Raw genomic sequence first — 6702 nt, 5'->3', positions numbered from 1 at the left:
TTGTGGGTGAAATAACAGAACCTGAAAAAAGCAATAAAAATGTAGAAAGATTCAGCCCATCTGTCCTTTCTTAGTGTTTCAGTTCATTTTCCACATTAAAGGAACCAAAACTGGAAATCAGTCAGAGGTGATACATTTTGGTTTATAAACATTTTATCTTTGGAAAGCATCCACCATAAAATATGGGATTTTTGTCATTACAGGTTCTATTTGAATTCTTCCAAATTTTTAAAAACTTTGAGTTGCAAATGTTTGGTTCTTTTGTGTTACTGCTAAAAAAGTATTCATGGAAAACAAATAATAATTCTTTGGAATAAATGAGCCAGTCATGATCAAAACAAAGCCAAGAAACCAAAATAAAGAAAACAACCCCCCCCCGACACACACACACACACACACACACATAAAACACACAAAAATAGTGAGACTCCAAACAATAGTGAATAGTGAACTACAAACAACAATATTTGTATGTTTTAAGTTAAGTGTCTGGAGTACATTTAATATCTTTGTGTGTGATTCTACGCCGCAGTTGACTTTTTAGGGCAGAGCAACTCAGCAGCACCAGGGCAGGTGCAGGGATTAATGATACAGTATCCTCCAGAAGGATGAGCCACATTGATGATTGTGATGTATACTGCCATAGAAGTAGCTACAAAGAGAGAAAGAAACCATTGATTCTCTTTGGGGAGGATTTTGGGTACTGGTCAGCAAAAGTTAGTATTAAACCCTTGCCTTTGAGGAGCTTAGAATATAGACAGGCAGCATTTGAATAAATCAACAACGTAGGCTGAGAGGAACACTGTATTGTTTTGTGAGCACAGAGGAGGATGTCTAACAGATCCAAGAATGGTTTCCAAAAGTTGGCAACAGCCAAATTCTAAAGGATTTTTTGGAAGTGGCAGAGAAAAGGTTGGAAGAAAAGCATTGGAGACAGAATAACAACAAAAAAAGTAAGCAGGCAAGAAACAGTAGATAGTTGAAGTTGACTGGAGCATTAGGGAGGAATGGAGAACTGACAAGCCATGAGGTCTATCTATCCATGATTTACCTGAGGGATTTAGTTTGAAATCTCCCAATTTGCCAGTGATTACAAGCAGAGAAATGGCACAATCAGATTGACATTTTAAGATCACTCTGGTGGCAGGGTGGACATAGATTAGAAAAGGCAAGGTGTTGGATGGGTTAGGAGGCCAACCATTCATCAGATACTAACTGAACACCTACTGTGTGCCAGGGGATGCTGTGATCACCAAAATACACAGTCACTCTTTGATGAGATCCAGCCGGGTGAGGGAAGTAGATGTCAAATAGACAAGTGAACACATAAAAATTAAGTGTTCTAAGTAATCCTTTGAATCACTGTGAATATAACGGTGTGTGACTGGAGTCTATGTCCCCTGTTACTGCCTGGCATTCCTTTTTCTGGTAACAGTTTCCTTTAGGGAACCATACTTCCCCTGCTCCGTGTGGTATGTCGTGTCATTCACATTGTCCCCTTGAAGATGGGCATAGAACCAAGGCTAGCCAATTAGAGTACTCTATCTTCCTGGCCCCCGTAATCGGACTCCAGACTGGGCATGTGGGCCAAACAAAACCAACTAGGAACTACTCTAATATTTGATAAGGACATCAAAGGAAAGAGAAGGCCTCTCATGCTTTTGGATCACAAGCTCTAAGTACATAGGCTCAAACCGTTCACCATTTTTTTCTGATGAATGTAAAAGAACCAGAGAATAAATCCAATAAACATACAGAAGTAGAGCAGAGATATTGGGGGGGGGGAGCAGGGAGGGAGAAGGGACTTTGACAACACTATTTGAGCCCCTAGATCTGAAGCTGAAGCCACATTTGAACTTCCCAGGTACACCGAAGGGAATATAGGAAGAGGAGCACACTTTGGGGGGAAAATAATGATTCCATTTAGACAAAACGAAGGAAAGGAGCTTGTAGGATAGCTAGGCGGGAATGCCTGATGGCGTCTGGGTGTGTTTCTGGTACTCAGAAGGCAGATCAAAGACGGAGCCATGTATCAGGGAGTCATCGAAATGCCAGTGACAAAGTCATAGGTTTGGCTGCGATCTATGAGGAGAATCTATAGACTGTGAAAGAAGAAGACCAATTTCTGGGGGATATTATTTAAATGAAAAAGAGATGTCAACACAAAATGACAAGACTACCTAGGAGGAGGGGAGGCCCCACAAGCTGAAGATGAGTAAGATGCGGGCACCCTTGGTTCCTCTCGCCCACACTCCCCACACCCACGCAATCAGCATATTCTCTTAGGCTTTGCCTTTCTCACTGCCTCTACCTAGACCACCGCCGTGGCCCGCGGGCACCTCCCCCCGAGCTTACTGCATCAGCAGCCTAACTGGTCCATTTGATTCCACGCTTTGTAACATAGCAAAAGTAAGCCGGATTGTGCAACTCTTCTGCTCAAAACTCTCCATTGGCTTCCTGGATTGGTTTGCTAGAGCTGCTCCAATAGTGTACCACTAACCAAGTGGCTTGAACAACAGAAATTAATTTTTTTTAAGTAGGAAATCTTGGGGCGCCTGGGTGACTCACTTAGTTGAGTGTCTGACTCTTGATTGTGGCTCACGTCACAATCTCAGGGTCATGGGATTGGCCCCGCATGGGGTTCTGGGCTCAGCATGGAGTGTGCTTATTCCTCTCCCTTTGCTCCTCCCACAGCTCGCTCGCTCTCTCTAAAATAAATAAAATCTTTTAAAAGGGGGGAAGGCATCTTTTCCTAGAATATACCCAGCCTCTCCAGTGCTCACCGACTGGATCAGGGTCACATGTCCATCCCCAAACCCATCAATACCAAAGGGAATAAGAATCCTGGTTGGCTCGTGATTTGCCCTCATCATGTGAGGGGACTTAGACACTGGAGCAAAATCAGGGCTCTGCTAGCCTAGGACAAGGGAAAAATGGCTTTTGAGTAGGTTACTAATATTAAGCTGTATGGATGATGATTCAGGCCATCCGAGGTGGAGATGGGCTGCCTGTGGGAGCCATCAGGTCCTTGCTGGGCCGTCAGCCTCTTATTCTGTATCTCGCTGTTTGCTACCACCTGCTGCAGGGATATTTCTATCTTGACCAATATCCACCCAGCCTCAAGTTTTGGGGTACAGGATAAAGCAACTTGGTGGTCAAGGTTTCAAAAAGCCATAGGTATTTGAATCTGTTGAGCGCTTTCTTGAATTCCTTTTTTGTTGTATGGGTTTGCTTTCTCTGGTTTCTAAATTTTAGGGCAGGGCCTGCTCCGCCTATTGCTTGGGGGCGTGCGCCACCTAGTGATGATAACTGGCTCCGCCGGCTGGTTTAGGGGGTGACGCGCTTTGCTCTTGGAGCCACCTGTCCCCTGCACTGAGCAAGGGAGGGAGAACGGACCACACACACTGAGGATTCTAGAATGGGTGTAACGGGGCCAGTGGGAGGGCTCCCTGTGGTTGAGCATAAGACACAGACCTTGTAGACACCCGGCAGGTGTGTTACCTTTTCCCTTTCCTACTGGACTCCCCTTCTCACTCCTCAAGCCTCCATGAAAACAACAAAAACAATAAAAAAGATTTGTTGCTCCCTTGACATAGCGACCAACCTTAAAAATAGGAGAGAAAGGGGCCCATGGGTGGCTCAGTCGGGTAAGCATCCAACTCTTGATTCAGCTCAGGTTGTGATCTCAGGGTCAGGCCCAGGGCGGAGCTCTGCACTCAGCAGGGAGTCTACTTGAGGTGCTCTGTCTCCCCCCCCCCTCTGTGCCTCCCCCACTCATGCATGCATGCTCCCTCTCTCTCTCTCTAAAATAAATAAATCTTTTTTAAAAAATAAAGAAAAATAAGAGAAAAAGAGTGGTGGCCCCAGGAGGGTCCCCCTCACCTTTCTGGTCACCTCGGCATCTTTCCTCCTGTTGCACGTCTCCACCAGCCTAGCCCTTCCTCCTCCCTGTCACCTGCCCTCTGCTGCCTAGATCTCTCCGCCGGGTCCTCTGCAGCCCCTGCTCTTTCTCGAGACTTTGCTACATCCTCAATTTTATCTTAGAATGCCACTTTAACTGAATACCTGGCTTTTGTTTTTCTTTTTAAAGAGTCTATTTATTTATTCATGAGAGAGACACAGGCAGAGAGAGAAGCAGGCTTCCCGCGTGCTTGATAAAAATCAAATATTTATAAAGATATGTAAATAGCAAACGTCTATGTCTTTTTCCACAGCGCTGTCCTCTTGTCCCTTCTTTTACTGCCTGTTCCAAAATAACCACTGCTAAGGCCTGGTTTCTGTGGTGGGGCATCCTACGGGTCAGCCTGACTAGGCTGCAGTGCGCAGCGGCTGAGTCAAACACCATTCTAGAAATTACTGTGCTGGTACTTCTCAGATGTGATAAACAATCAGTAGACTTTGAATAAAGCAGATGATCTTCCCTAATATGAATGGAACCTCAGGACACCTGGGTGGCTCAGGGGTTGAGCGTCTGCCTTCAGCTCAGGTCATGATCCCCGGGTCCTGGGATCGAGTCCCGCATCAGGCTCCTTGTGGGGAGCCTGCTTCTCCCTCTGTCTATGTCTCTGCCTCTCTCTGTATTTCTCTTGTAAATGAGAGAAAGGAGAGAAAGAAAGAAAGAAAGAAAGAAAGAAAGAAAGAAAGAAAGAAAGAAAGAAAGAAAGAAAGAAAGAAAGAAAGAAAGAAAGAAAGGGGGCCTCATCCAAGCAGGTGAGGGCCTTAAGAGAAGGGTGGGGTTTCCCAAATAAAAAGAAAGTTTCCTCAAAAGAGCAACATCGAAAATCTGCCCAAGTTTCCAGCCTCCTGCCCCTCAGAATTTGGATTTAAGACTGCACACCCATTTTAACTTGGATTTCCGGCCCACCAGGCCGACTTGTGGACTCCAGATTTGCCAGCCTCCAGACCTGCATAAGCCAATTCCTTAAAACCTTGGTCTCTGTTTCTCCCCCTCACTCTGTCTATATAATATATCCTATTGATTCTGTTTCTTTGGGAACCCCTAATAGGACATCTGTGGAGATGGCCAGCTATGTCCCAAAATGCATACTTTGCTCTCCTAGTTAACTAACTGAGCTGCAGTTCGGTATGGCCGTGTAACTTCCATGCCTCACCCACTACACCTCCTTGGTCTTTTTTCTTTTCTGGATGACCAGCAGGGTGACACTGAGAGCATCCTTGGAAACCATGTGTTGAAGATGGCACCCTGGGTCCTTCAGTAACTATGTGAAGCCAAGGTCCCTCTTCCCCACCCTGGCCCCACAGATCTTGAACACTCTAACCTAGAAGTCCCTGGACTATTAGGTAAGTTGTAAATAAATTTCTACTGTTTTTAAGTCATTGCATTTTGGAATTATTTCATAAACGAGATTAACAGACCCTGACTGATACAGAAATTGGTACCTTGAAGTGGAATGCTGTTTAAAATAAACACCTAAGAGGGCATCTGGGGGGGACTCAGTTAAGCGGCCAGCTCTTGGTTTCAGCTCAGGTCATGATCTGGGTCCAGGGATCAAGGCCCTCACTTTGGGCTCCCCCATCAGCGGGGAGTCTGCTGGAGCATTCTCGTCTCCCTCTTCCCCTCTGTTTGCTCAAGCTCTCATGCATGTTCTCTCTCTAAAGTAAATAAATCTTTCAAAAAATAAAAAATAAAAACTTAAGACATAGGCATTGGCTTAGTAGATGCATCGTGGAGGGTCAGGGAGCGATAACACTGGCTGAGTATCATTTGATGCGTGGGCAAAACATTGGTAGAACTGTTTCTGTGGTTACGTGAAAGGCAGATACAGTTCCTGCTATGCCAGGATTTCTAGAACAGGTGGTTGGAATGAGCCAGAAGGCCTGAGGTAGCTGCCTCTTGCTGTTTTTAGCTAGGTATACCTAGAAAGAGAGGAGCTCAGACCAGAATCTACTGGTTTTGAAAGCAAAGAAGGGTTGGGAGAGTCTAGAATTTGGGACCCTAGAGATATCGAAAAGCCAACTACTTCAATAGCATAAATAGCAAGAGAAAAGTCTCGGTGGCCTTGTCTCAGTGGCCTCTCACTAAGACATCTCAGGCCAACCAAGATGTCATTTCAGTCTTGCCCAGTTGTTTCAGGCAGTTGCAAGTCAGGTGCCACTAACTTAAGAAAGAGGAGCTTAGGGGCAAGGAAGCAAGTCATGAAACAGGTTAAGGACCCTGCCTAGAAAGGAACTCTGGGTATGGCTCCTGACACACGGACTGGGCAGCAGCAAACAGAGTAAATGCTTTGTAAGTTTTTGAAGCGAGAACATTCCTGAAGTGACCATAGGGAGCCTGGTCGAAGAAAGTCATTGTTAAAATAAAACACATCTTGTGCTCCCAAGCTTGCGGACCTCAGGCTGCGAAAGCCGAATAGTCCTTTAAGAAGATCTACTCCTTAGCACCTGCTTGAGGAGCTCTGTTCATCACAGATTTCTGGTATTTCGAATAGGATAGTTAATGTTTCTTCTACTTGAAATTCATCAAAATTCTTGGATTGCTAAATTTAGATTCCTCGTGAAGTTTGGAAAAATGTTGACCATTATTTCTTCAGCTGTTTTTCTTTCCACCTCCCAATGGCCCTACTTCGGAGATTCCAGGTGCCTATATGTCAGGTCACTGGATAGTGCCCCACAGCCCAGAAATGCTCTGTTTATTGTGATTTCCAGCCTTTTTTTTCTCTTTGTGTTTCATCTTCGAGAGTT

This window comes from Nyctereutes procyonoides, unplaced genomic scaffold (assembly GCF_905146905.1).
Source record: "Nyctereutes procyonoides isolate TBG_1078 unplaced genomic scaffold, NYPRO_anot_genome, whole genome shotgun sequence".
Taxonomy (NCBI): domain Eukaryota; kingdom Metazoa; phylum Chordata; class Mammalia; order Carnivora; family Canidae; genus Nyctereutes; species Nyctereutes procyonoides.
Note: the sequence above shows the minus strand (reverse complement) of the source record.